Raw genomic sequence first — 14,216 nt, 5'->3', positions numbered from 1 at the left:
TATCTTATCACAGAGAACTTAGGTTAGAAACAACAAAATGTCCAATGCATAATTTATTTTTTATTTTAGGGTTTTTTTTTTTTTTTTTGCAAGGCAAACGGGGTTAAGTGGCTTGCCCAAGACCACACAGCTAGGTAATTATTAAGTATCTAAGACCAGATTTGAACCCAGGTACTCCTGACTCCAGGGCCGGTGCTTTTTTCCACTATGCTACCTAGCCGCCCCCAATGCATAATTTAAAACAGGTCACATAATCAAAATCTAGTTGGACCTAAAAGGTACCTTTCAACTAAATACTGAGATATTTATTAAACCATTTCTAATAACCCCAAGTGCTGGTGTTATTTTGGTATTCATACTGAATGTCATCTTTACAGACACAAAGGCAAGAAGGATGGTCTGGTCCAGTAACAACCTGCTCAGTTGATCAAGACATTTTGCTACTGAAGCTATGGCGGAGACCCTATCTGAATGTTCCAAGCAGGAAGCTTCCATTCTCTTCCTAGGGAAACTCCTTGAACACAGATCGTGGTTCTGTGTTCCTCAAAATGCCTTATTCAGCATGTTTCTATAAATGTGCACCCTTAACATTAATGGGAAAGGAGATTATGGGTTGGCAGAGGGGACTACATAATTCAAGGCAATGGGGTTAAATGACTTACCAAGGTCACACAGCTAAGTAATTAAGTGTCTGAAACTGGATTTGAACTGCAGGGTCAGTGCCCTGTTCACTGCACCACCTAGCTGCCCCTTTATAAAGGCAATTTTAAACAACAAAATTTAATAAAATTGGTACACATTAGGTGGGCATGGGGTAGATGTGGTTCAGGACTTTCTAATGGGATTTCATTTTTTTTCTTTTGACAAGTTTAAGGACCCAAACTGGCTATGTCAACCTTTGTCTAGAAGTATTCTTCCTGCCTACCATTTCTTCCCCACTGTCTTTGGCAGTTTGCAAAATCTCCCAAATGTGGGGAGAGATCTGACCAGGTCCCTAGACCTGTAGTTTTTCTCTTGCCAACTAGCCACAAAAAATGCTCCTGGCCCTCAGATGTCTTGTCTACTGTATTATTTTTTTTTTTTGCAAGGCAAACGGGGTTAAGTGGCTTGCCCAAGGCCACACAGCTAGGTAATTATTAAGTGTCTGAGACCGGATTTGAACCCAGGTACTCCTGACTCCAGGGCCGGTGCTTTATTCACTATGCCACCTAGCTGCCCCTTGTCTACTGTATTCTAATCTGTCCCAGTTAATGAACGCTTAATAGCATTTTTGTGACACTCCATGTTGGACATCTGGTGAAGTCTAATAAATTCACAAAGATGACCAAATATCTGGAAAAGACAAAATAATAAGTTCACAGACCCTCATTTAACAACTCCTTTAGAGGTTCTTTCCATACATAAGACATGCCCCTTACCTCACCAGAGCCTACTGAAATCACCCCTCCCTCCCCTAACCCCCGTCACCCCATCAGATTGCAGTTACTTCCATTAAGCTTTCCCAGGTTCCTTCCATTTCCCTCCAAACTAAGAATCCCAATTAATGCCAAATACTTTGGTTCTCAATGACATCCGGTATCATTCAGATTATCTTCCTTAGATTTTCCATAGGGCCCAAATCAGGGCAGCCACAATTCTTTGTACAGTCACACACATTTGTTGAATTTGGCAAACAGTGGATTGTTGGTAGGGTGAGTGAGATCGTACCAGCCATTTTGCAGCTAATGGAACTGAATCTTGGAGAATTTGACCTGCGCAAAGTATTGTAGGAAGGACCAGAAAAGGAATGATGAGAATCTAGATCTCCACTCCTAGTCTAGTGTCCTATCCATTGCATCAAACTATGTGCATATTTTTCTTGCAGATGGAATTGCAGGGAGAATTGGGGAAATAGGGTAACTTTGCCAAGGCTATCTGGCTCACAGTTACTCTGTTAATGCCCATTTCCTCTCCCACCTTACCCATGGGTCAGTTTGAGCAACTTAAGAAACAAGGCTGCCCTAGAAATGTTTTAATAAGGGAAGAACCAACCTGTGCTGATTGTTGGCCATCCTAGCATGTCCCTGATGTCTCCTGTAAAGAGAGAGGGCAGATGAGATGAAACTTCAAGCCCTCTCTCCTCAATCTGCTTCCCCCTCCCCGCACCAGAGGCAAGGTGCCAACAAAAGGACCAGAAGCATTGCACCTCCTAAGATACAGCCAGAGATGCTCCCTGTGAAGATGACCAGGACCCATAGGGAGCCAACTCTGCCATCTTGGTTGGAAACATTTTCCAATTTGTTTTCCTAAGGAAGAAACTCCATAGAAGTATTTCCTCCAAAGTACTTCATTTGTAGCATTTTTTGAGATCTGTAGTATTGACCTTCTATTTTTGTTCTCTCCTGGGAGCTTGGATGACAGCAATGCAGCCGGGGATACTCTCCCTGACTGCAATTGAAGGGTCTTTGCTGACACCATTCCACAATTTTCTATTCTCCCTTTCAAACCCCTCCTCAAGGTGGTAAATAATCTGATAGGTTGTACAACTGTGTTTAACATATTTCCAAATTAGTCATGTGAAAGAATTAGAACTAAATTATAAAAATTATAAGAAAAACAAGTTTTAAAAAGTGAACATAAAGATGCTTTGCTCTGCATTCAGACATTTTTTTTTGTTTTAGTTTTACAAGGCAATTGGGGTTAAATGACTTGCCCAAGGTCACATAGCTAAGTATTAAGTGGATTTGAACTCAGGTCCTCTTGATTACACCACCTAGCTGCCCCTACATGCAGACTTGATAAATCTTTCTCTGGATGTGGATTGTATTGTCCACAACAAGTCCCACAGGATTGTCCTTGGTCACATGCAAAAGACTTAGCTGAGAAAGTAGGGAGGGCTGCATACCTTCTTAGGGAGCTTTTGATCTAATGGGAAAAGATGAGTGGATCCAAATAGAAGTATCTGATAAATTGGAAGGAAAGGTCCTTTTCATCTAGGGGTAACAATCAGAGGAGGTGGCCCCTGAAGAGGTTGGGCTTCTGCAAAATTGGGGTGTTTGCCTTACCTTCTTTTTTGTCTCCATATGTGGGAAGCCTTTACCTTACTACTGCCACCAGCCTATTGTCCTCATTCTTTGTCCTATATAGCCTGTAGTTCTGAGCCTAAAATGCCATCCTCTGGTAGGTGGTATTGATTTGACCCATTTAAAACCAAGCTGTATCAGTCTGGGGGCTGAAGTGAAGTCCCTACAGGAGCCCTGATTGGACCTTTGTATGTTGTTGAACAGCATTTTAAACAGGCAAAGGCCGGAGAATATTTGGAATATCAAATACAGGTGGGAATCCCTCCAAAAAGGAGAGCTGTCAACACACCTGAGGAACCCTAATGAAGAACCAATTCTGTTGTGCATTCCATCTGGAAAGCACCCAAAGCAGATTCTCAGTGAGCCCTTCCAGATTGGTGCTTCATTCACAGAATCTTCCAGAAGGCAGGGCCTTTGCTGAGCCCCCATGAGGCAAGAGAGGAAGACTCCTCATTCCACTGGTAGGGAGGGACCTCCAATGCCAGCTGGTCTCGCCCCAAGCCCAGAGAGGGACAGAGGGCTCCCTCCCCATTGGGGGAAGCCCATTCGGCTTGAACAACTCTCATCAGTTTTCCCCCGTTAAATCAAGCCAGAATCTGCCTGCAGAGCAGCCTAGATTGGAAGCGTCATCAAAGGATATTCATTTACTCCTTTATTTTACAGATGGAAGGGTCCCCATCTTTAGAGGATGGAGGCTGTCCAGGGAGGTCGCATGTGGATTTGAACCCAAAGCCGCCTCACTCCAGAGTCAGTGCTCTTTCTGCAGGGCCAGACCTGTCTACTCTTTGAGGGAAAGCTGATGGATCTAGTACTCCTTCCACAGGGCAGTCTTTCACATGCTAGGAGAATCTAGGTGTCCCTCCCCGGGCTTTCTTTTCTAGGATAAATATCTAGTCCCTCCCGAAAAGCTTCAGAAACCCTGTGTGTACAGAAAAGTGCATGTAAAAAGGGAGATCCCCCCCCCCAGATGTGGTCTGGCCTGGCTGGAGTCCCAAGGCCTCTTCGAAGAGCCACGGATTCCCCTTTTTGGCTGTGAGGATCCTTTCTGGAGGGTGCCAGCGCCGGCTGGGTCCTTGTGGTGGCCCCGGAGGGCTGGACAAAGGGCCAGAGCAGCTGCGGGCCGGAAGGTGCCACCCGCCTCGGCGTCCTTGCCCTCCTCTGAGGCCGGGGCTGGCTGGGGCAGCGGTCCTGCTGCCACCTTCGGAGCACAGAGCCGAACTGCAGCCCTCGGGGATGCGAGGAGGCCCGGGCCAGCTTGGCTGGCACGAGGGAGGCCAGGGAGGGCCGAGAAGGGCCGGGTCCAGACTGGCGGGGGAAGCGCCGTCCTGCTGGGGCCTACAGTGCCAGGGAGCTCACCAGTCACATGGCAGGGCCTCAACACGGGCCTTCCCGGGCCTTACGCCAGGCTGCGGCGGGTGGCACTTGGCACGCGGGGACCCGCCCGCCGGCTCTGCAGTCGGGAGGCCCCGAGTTCAAACCTGACCGCAGGCCGGCTATGACCTCGGCCAAGTCACCCCCTCGCACCCGGGCCCGTCTCCAGCCGCTCCGATGCCCATCCGCCGCCCCGGGGCAGCACAGGGCCCCGCTGGGGCCGGCCGTGGGGGCGCTGCCCGCGGGCACCGAGGAGGCGGATCCGGGGTGCGGGCACCCCCGCGGGCCTGGGGGCGCTGTCCGGGCCGCGCCGGGGCTCCGGGGGCCTGGCAGTGCCCGGGCTGGGGGCGGGGCCCGGCCGCACTGGGCTCCCCGCGCCCCAGCGCACCCCCCACTCCGGGCCCCCGCCCCCGGGCCCCGCCCCCCGGATTCCCCGCGTGGGCCCGCGCATGCCCGCCCCTCCCCCCGCCGCCCGCATCTCCGGGCCCTTGATTGGACGAGCCGGGCCGCAGCGGCACGCCCCATCCCCCCGGCGAAGCCTCGGCCCGCCAATCCCGGGCCGGCACGGCCCGCCAACGGTGGGGCGGAGCTTCTCGCGCCGCTCCAATGGCCCGCCTGTTGCTAAGGGTGCGCCGTCTTCTTCCCGGCCCGGCGGCGGGGCGGGCCGCGGCTAGACCGGGGGCCGGCGTGGGCGCATGCGCGAAGGAGGGCGGGCGGCGGTGGGAGCGTTGGGGCGGGGCCGCCAGTGCCCGGGGGCGAGGGCGCCGCGTCGGGCCGGGGGCGCGTTCTGCGGGTCTGTGTTCGGGGGCATCGCTGTTGTGCGGTGCGCGCATGCAAAGGAAAAAGTGAGGTAAAAATACAAGTAAAAATGAGGACAAGTCAGCGAGCGAGCGGACCGGCTGGGGGCCGGGAAGTGTGTGTCTGTGTGTCTGCACACACGGCCGCGCACGCGCGCACACACATGTAGTGTGTGTGATCCAGAGATGCATGCACCGCAGACGCATCACACGTGTGTGTTTATGGCCCAGCACATATTATGTGTCTGTGTGTCTGCATACACATCCGCACATATATATGTAATGTGTGTGATCCACTACAGACGCATCACACGTGTGTGTTTATGGCCCAGCACATATTATGTGTCTGTGTGTCTGCATACACATCCGCACATATATATGTAATGTGTGTGATCCACTACAGACGCATCACACGTGTGTGTTTATGGCCCAGCACATATTATGTGTCTGTGTGTCTGCGTACACATCCGCACATGTATATGTAATGTGTGTGATCCACTACAGACGCACCACACGTGTGTTTGTGGCCCAGCACATATTATGTGTCTGTGTGTCTGCATACACATCCGCACATATATATGTAATGTGGTGTGTGATCCACTACAGATGCACCACACGTGTGTGTTTATGGCCCAGCACATATTATGTGTCTGTGTGTCTGCATACACATCCGCACATATATGTAATGTGTGTGATCCACTACAGATGCACCACACGTGTGTGTTTATGGCCCAGCACATATTATGTGTCTGTGTGTCTGCATACACATCTGCACATATATGTAATGTGTGTGATCCACTACAGATGCACCACACGTGTGTGTTTATGGCCCAGCACATATTATGTGTCTGTGTGTCTGCATACACATCTGCACATATATGTAATGTGTGTGATCCACTACAGATGTACCACACGTGTGTGTTTATGGCCTAGCACATATTCTCTCTCTCCATCTCTCTCCATGAAACACTGACACGCGGGACAGATCCGTGTCCACGGTTCTCTCCGTGCTGCAGCCTGCGTGGACGCTCCGCCCCGAGCCCTGGGGCTGGGAGGGACCCCCAGGACAGAAGGAGGGGACCCCCGGGGACAGTCCGGCCCCGGCTCCCGACTGCAAGGACCAGGTTTAGGCGTGATATCACAGAGATTTAGGAGACAGTCGTGGCTTGTCCGTCTCCGAGTGGGAAAGAAACGGAGCCTCCTTGGAGTCAGGAGGAGTCTCACTTGGGTGTGGGGAGCCGCAGCCCCAAGCATCACCTCGGCCCAGTAAGAACCTAAGAAGTGCTTGTCCAGCAGAAATACTACTACTATTATTATTATTATTATTATTATTATTATTATTATTATTATTATTATTATTATTATTACATCTTTTGTGTAGTCCTTTATAAAATATAACATTTATAATAATAAAAAAGATGATAATATTCATATAGTGTTCTCTAAAAAGAAAACATTTATAATAATATAACAATGTGTTTATATGGTGTTTCATAAAACATGACCATATTATAACACATATCCTGGCTTATAAAATACATTTATAATAATATAACAATATTATGAAGTTTATATAGCACCTTATAAAATATAGCACTTATAATAATGTAACAATGACATTATAACATGCATATGTGTTTTACAAAATATGACTTTTGTAATAGTATAATGATATGTTTCTATAGTGCTTTATAAAATATGACATAACATCCATATAGTGTTTTATAAACAATGTTTATAATATAACAACATTATAACATTTATGTAGTCCTTTATAAAATATAATATTTATCATAATATAACAATAATATCCTGTTTATATAGTGCCTTATAAAAATGAAATGTTTATAATGATGTATAGAACATCATTATATGTTATATACATAACAGGTGTATAATAATGATATTATAACATCTATGTGGTACTTTATAAAATATAACATTTATAATAGTATAATATGTTTCTATAGTACTTTATGAAATATGTCATAACATTTCTATAGTGCCTTATAAGCACAATGTTTATAATATTACATTATAACATTTATGTAGTCTTTATAAAATATAATGTTCATAATACTATAACAATGATATTCTGTTTATATAGTGTCTTCTAAAAATAAAACATTTATAATGATGTATAGAATATATTATATGTTATATATAACAACATTATAACATTTATATGGTGCTTTACAAAAAAGATAACATTTATAATAGTACAACAATATGTTTCTATTGTTCTTTATAAAATAGAACATTTATAATAGTATATGTTTCTATAGTGTTTTATAAAATATGACAACATAACATTTCTATAGTGCCTTATAAAGTCCAATGTTTATAATATAAGAATTTTATAGCATTTATTTAGTGTTTTATAAACTATGTTTATAATAATGTAACAATGATATCCTGTTTATATAGTGCCTTATAAAAATAAAATGTTTATAATTATATAACAAAATCAGAACATATTTGTAAATGCTTTGTAAAAATATAACATTTGTATGTTTTGTAAAATATAACTCTAAAATATGACATTTATAATAATATAACAACGCTATCACATTGTTTTATAAAATATTTATAATGAAACAATGATATTGTGTCTATATGTTTTATAATATAATGTTTCTAACAATACTAGATAACATTCAAATAGTACTTTAAGAAGTACAAATGATTACTTTACACTGTGTCACTTGTAGCAGGGATGGTCAGCAGAGTAAGCCTAGGGAGGCCCTGATCATCTAATGTAATACCTATCATATTACATCATGTCGTGTCGACACAGACGCCTCATTGTGTTCTGTAGGTGCAGGGTGTTATCCTGGTGAGTCTCCTCTCCAGTCCAGACTCCACACAGCTGCCTAATGACTGCCTTATAGCCCAGGTCTGTCCATGCCTGCCCCTGCTTCACAAACTTCACAATTTGTCTCCAATTCCTACCCTCCCTGTTCCCTCTGTATAGTACATTCTTTACATGTTGTCTCCCTCCCCACCAAGAAGTCAGCAACAGAGTTTCTACCTTTGTTTGTATCCTAAGAAATGCTTATTCACTGACAGTCAGGTACCTTATTTTCCCATTGATTCTCCTTTCCAGTCACATTGGCCTTCTTTCGGTTGCTTGGACACTTCATTTCAGCTGCTGTCTTGGCAGGGTGAACTGATAAATGTTTAACAACCCACTCACCAAAAAGGAAGCTAAGACACACTTAAGTTTAATCCAAATCATTGACATTTTATCCATCACTTTTTTTTTTGCAAGGCAATGGGGTTAAGTGGCTAACCCAAGGCCACACAGCTAGGTCATTATTAAGTGTCTGAGACCGGATTTGAACTCAGGTCCTCCTGACTCCAGGGCCTGTACTTTATCCACTGCGCCACCTAGAAGCCCTCATCACTTTTCTTAAGCCTAGATAATCAACAAAAACAATAAATCAAGTCCAGATATTCTAGAACTGGCCAGTTTCCAAGGTGTAAATGTCTATGTTGAACATTTAATCATCAGGGCCAACTCCTGCCTCTGGGTGAGGGGTCTAGTCCTGATCTGGTCTCCAGATCTCTCTACCTGTTCTTGGGCAAGTCACCTCCTCTTAGCTTCAGCTCCCTTTCTCTAAAAGGAGGCATTGATTTAGTTTGCTCCCAGATCCCTGGATGGTAGAGGGTTGAGTTCTGGTATTTGCAAAGCACTATCCTGGGTGGGAAGAAGAAGCAAAGTCTAGCTCAGACCTCACAGCCTTGAATGGGAGGAAATGGGATGAAGATACAGAGATATACCCAAATAGCTGGAATATGCTTCATTGTAAATGAAACACAGCGTGGTGATCCTCAGTGGTACAAGGGACGGATCTGGATCCTGGAGTTCTGAACTACAGTCTGGTAATGTTGGCCAGCGTCCTCACGAAGAGTCAGACACCATATGATGACTGTCTTAGAAGGACCAAATGGGCCCAGGTCACAAGCAGTGCTGGCTTCTGACAGATAGATTGGGTTAAGGCTGCCCTTAAAAAAAGTTAAGAGGGCCAGAGGGGCAAATCATGTACCCTTTGAGATAGAGGGGAACACTGGAGAGGAGACTATGGTGAAGGAGGGAGCAGCATTTGAACTGAACTTTAATGGATGGGTACAAATTCAACTAAGGACCAGAAAGTGGGAGAGGGCATTCTAAGCATAGGAAATAACCTGGATGAAAACAAGGAGGTGGGATATCAGAGTTCTCCATAGCTCCAGGCCTGGGGAGCTGTCCAATTTGGCATTGTGGACCTTGGGACTGCAAAGGCTTCCCCACAGGGAACTGACCAGAGTCCCAGCATCCCAGGATCCTTAGAGATGCCAAGCCATGAGGTAAGCATTATGGTTACAGATTTTGAAGGGCCTGGAATACCAGGCAAAAGATGACATAGCAGCCTGGCTTAAGCAGATTACTTCTGAAGCTTGTTCCTGGGCCAGCTGTCAGATAACAGGAATATATTTAGAAGGTGCTTGAGAGTTACCAAGAGTGTTACACACTTGAGTCTCAACACTGCGATGGAACATCTGTTTTGGAGTGGGAAAAAAAAGGGGCCCCATAGACACCCAAAGGCACTCACAGGGAAAAGAAGCCACATGGGGCTCCCAGCACCTCCAAAGGGTTCTTCCCCTTGCACCACACTGCCTCTCAGAGGAGACTTGGTCTATGGAGATTTGAAGGTTGAAGCCAAAGAGGTTTTAGAAATGAGCTGTCATCTCCTGAACTGGGGCAGAGCCAAAAAGAAATAAGGAAAGAAATTCAACTGGTAGGATTTAATTAAGGGCTGCAGTGGCAAGATTTCCCAATACAGCTACTTGAGGCACACTCCAGGAAAGGATGAGAAAGGGCAGGGTGGAAATCAAGCTAAAAGCCAGACGCTCCCTGGGGAGGCCAGGCAGATTTCATGTACCCACAAGGCATGGTGGCAATTTGCTGGGTTTAAGTTAACAGCTCCAAGGGTGTGTGTTTGTGTGTGTGTGTATGTGGTGTGTGTGTGTGTGTGTGTGTGTGTGTGTGTGTGAGAGAGAGAGAGAGAGAGAGAGAGAGAGACAGTATGTGTGGGTAAGTGAGGGTAGGAGTGGATGTGAGAAAATGTGTGTGTGTGAGAAAGAGAGTGACAGAGAGAGAATGTGTGTGGGTGAGTGATAGGGTGGGGGTAGAAGCGTGGGAGTGCGAAAGATAATGTATGTGACTGAGTGGGTATGTAAATGTGAGTATGTGTGTATGGAAGAGAATATGTGCGGGTGTGTGAGTGTAGGTGTGCATGTGAGAAAATGTGTGTGAGTGGGGGTGGATCTGTAAATGTGTGTTTGTGAGTGAGAATGTGTGGGTGAGTAGCTGTGTGAAGGTGTGTGTATGTGTGTGTGAGAGAGAGAGAGAGAATATGTGTGGGTATGTGAGTGTAGGTGGGGGTGTGAGAAAATGTGTGTGTTTGGTGGCGGGTCTGTAAATGTGTGTTTGTGAGTGAGAATGTGTGGGTGAGTAGCTGTGTGAATGTGTGTGTGTGTGAGAGAGAGAGAATATGTGTGGGTATGTGAGTGAGTGTAGGTGGGGGTGTGAGAAAATGTGTGTGTGTTTGGGGGTGGGACTGTAAATGTGTGTTTGTGTGTGTGTAAGTGAGAAAGAGACAGAGAGAGAATGTGTGTGGGTAAGTGTATGAAGTAAGCGTGTGTGTATGTGTGTGTGTATGTGTGTCACAGAGACTGAGAGACAGAGACAGAAAGACAGAGAGAGAGAGAGAGAGAGAGAGAGGAGTGTGGGAGTGTGAATGTGTGGTGTGGTGTGGTGTGGTGAAAGGGCTCGTTTTTCTGGATCCTTACCCCGCCACCAGTAGAGACAAAGTCTCTCTGCAGAGGAAGCTTGGCCAGTGACCTTGGCCAGCTGGATGGTCAGAAGGTCAGGAAGATCTGTAAGACCTGGGGCTTCTGGGGCGGCTAGGTGGCGTAGTGGATAGATAGAGCACCGGCCCTGGAGTCAGGAGAACCTGGCTTCAAATCCGGTCTCAGACACTTAATAATGACCTAGCTGTGTGGCCTTGAGCAAGCCACTTAACCCCGTTTGCCTTACCTTAAAAAAAAGCATATTGTAAGCACCTACTGTGTGTGTGTGTGGGGGGGCTGTGCTTTCAAGGAAGCTACAAAGGCATTTTGCTGAGATCATCTCTGAGGGAGGCTCTAACATGAAGGATCTGGAAAGACCAGGAGACTTAACTGTCTGCCTCAGTTTCCTCATCTGTAAAATTCCATTAACACTAGCACTTGTCTTCCAGGATAGTTGTGAGGATAAGGGGAAGTCACCATAAAGTGCTCGGCAAATCATAAAACAATGTGGAACTGGGAGCTCTTACTTAGCATCTCTAGGTCTCATTTTCTTCCTCCATAAAAGGCAAAAACAACATGTATTTAACTTATGACTCAGAACAAAGACTCTGAGTCCAAACTCAGAGGTTTCTCATCTCCCATTATCTTTTTTAACTTCCCCACCTTGGGAGCATTAGAATTTGGCTGGAGTCCCACCCTCTACAGAAAAGATAAAGGGTCCACAGCTCCCTTGCAAGATCTCAAGCTAACAAAACATCAAATATAGGACAGGCTTCGCTTATGCTGACCCAGAAAAATAAAGCTTACAGCAGGCTTAAACAACAGCTCATGAAAAGGCAAAACACCTAGCTTTTCCTGCCCACAGAGCCCCACCCTCTGGGCCTGGACAATCCTTATAGTACTATAGGGAAGTCCTAAGGGTCCCTTTCCCTGGATCAATCCAGGCCATATAATTCTTTGTATTCCCTATGTCCATGGATACTCCAGATTTTGATCTAGGTTCCCTTTTCTCCCCTCCCTTCTTCCTCCCCTCCTCTCCATTGCCCTCTACTCCCCTCTTCTCTCCTCTCCTCTCCTCTCCTCTCCTCTCCTCTCCTCTCCTCTCCTCTCTGATCCTCCCCTCCTCTCCTCTGCCCTCCTCTCCCCTCTTCTCTCCTCTCCTCTCCTCTCTGATCCTCCCCTCCTCTCCTCTCTTCTTTTCTCCCCTTAATGATAGATGAATCATCTCTATACAAGTGACCCCAAAACCTACATATCCAGCCCTTATCTCTCTTCTGCATTTCCAACTTCTTTCTAGACTCCTCCACCTGTTTTCAATATATCCAAAACCCACTGCTGCTCCTATCTTCTCTATTTCTTTTGAAGGTACCACCAAAGGGTTCCAACCTGTCTTTCACACTCTTGTCAAGCTAGGTGTGCTGCAATGTTGGGGGGCAGCAGCTAGGTGGCACAGTGGATAGGTTAATTTATAGAGTGGATAGACTGAAGACTCATCTTCATGAGGTCAAATCCAATCTCAGACACTGATTAGCTGGGTGACTCTAGACAGATCACTTTGCCCTATTTGTCTCAGTTTCCTCATCTGTCAAATGAGCTGGAGAAGGAAATGACAAACCACTCTCTAGTCTCTGCCAAATGGGGCCACCAAGACACAATAACAAGTGTTGCAGTCGAGGAACACCCAAATTCAAATCGAACCTCAGACACTCACTAGCTATGTAACTCTGAGCAAAAAAGACCTTCCACCTCTGTTTGCCTCAGTTTTCTGAACTATAAAATGGGGATAATTGCAACTGCCTCTCAGGGTTGTGAGAATCAAATGAACTGATAGTTTGTTAAGCACTTAGTATACAGTAGGAGTTACATAAATGCTCCCCCTTCCTCTTCCTCACACTCCCACTTACCACCCTCCCAGCGAATCAGTTGCCAAATCTGCTTTTTTTTTAGGTTTTTTGCAAGACAAAGGGGGTTAAGTGGCTTGCCCAAGGCCACACAACTAGGTCATTATTAGTGTCTGAGATCGGATTTGAACTCAGGTCCTCCTGACTCCAAGTGCTTTATCCACTGCGCCACCTAGCTGCCCCCAAATCTACTTTTACATCTAATTCTTAATCCTCTTCTGTCCTCATGCCCCATCTAACCCAATCCTGTCTCTCATGACCTGGGTTATTTTAATAGCCTCCAATCTGAGCTCCTAGACTCTAGTCTCCTCCTTCTCCAATCCACCCTCCACACACTTGCCTATTGATATTCAGGAAGCCAGATCTGATTTGGTCATTTCTCAGTTCAAAAATTTTAGTGACTCCTCTTTGCCTTAAGGATATATATCAAAACAACTCTGGCATTTAAAGCCTGTCACAACCTGACTCTAACCTGTCATTATTGCCCCTCAGGCACCCTGTCACCCCATACTGGGTCATCTCCAATCAGCCACGAGACCCAGATGGCTCCAGAGGAAAAAGTGAGGCCGGTGACTTGGCACACCCCCCCCACCCATATCCAATTCCTGTGCCTGTCATGGCATCACCTCCCTGATGTCATTGTCTTCTTCTGGGCTGAAGGAGAAACAATGACTGGAAAGGGCTGGATATGTAGGTTTTGGGGTCACCTGCATAGAGATGATTCAGCTGTCATCAAGGGGAGAGAGGGAAGACCAGAGAGGAGAGGAGAGAAGGGGGGGAAAGGAGGCCAAAGAAAGAGAGTAGAGGAGGGAAAGGGAGAAGAAGGGAAGGGAGGAAAGGGAACCCAGATCAGAATCTGGAGTATACACGGACAGTAGGGAATACAACTGGGAATCATCTCCCACCACTAAACTGATCCCCACCCTGGAACAGCACCCCTACCTCGTGAAGCCCTTCACAACATCCCTCTTTGCTCTGCTACCTTTCCTGACCCCCCTCTCCCCATCCCCCATTAATCCCATTAGTGTGTATTTATTTTGTCTCTCCTGTATCTGCCTCTCTGAACATTCTGTTCTGGGTAGGATGGCAGCACCTTGTGATAGAGAATGGCCCACTGAAACCTTTTCTGTCCAACCCTTAAACCAGAATCTAGCACATTAATCAAAAATGTCTCTTGATTGCCTAACAATTAGACTCCAGTGAAGGGCGCAGTTTGGGGAAATGAAGCTCCTTATGTAACCACAGCCCTG

The sequence above is a fragment of the Macrotis lagotis genome, chromosome 5, assembly GCF_037893015.1.
Source record: "Macrotis lagotis isolate mMagLag1 chromosome 5, bilby.v1.9.chrom.fasta, whole genome shotgun sequence".
Taxonomy (NCBI): domain Eukaryota; kingdom Metazoa; phylum Chordata; class Mammalia; order Peramelemorphia; family Peramelidae; genus Macrotis; species Macrotis lagotis.
Note: the sequence above shows the minus strand (reverse complement) of the source record.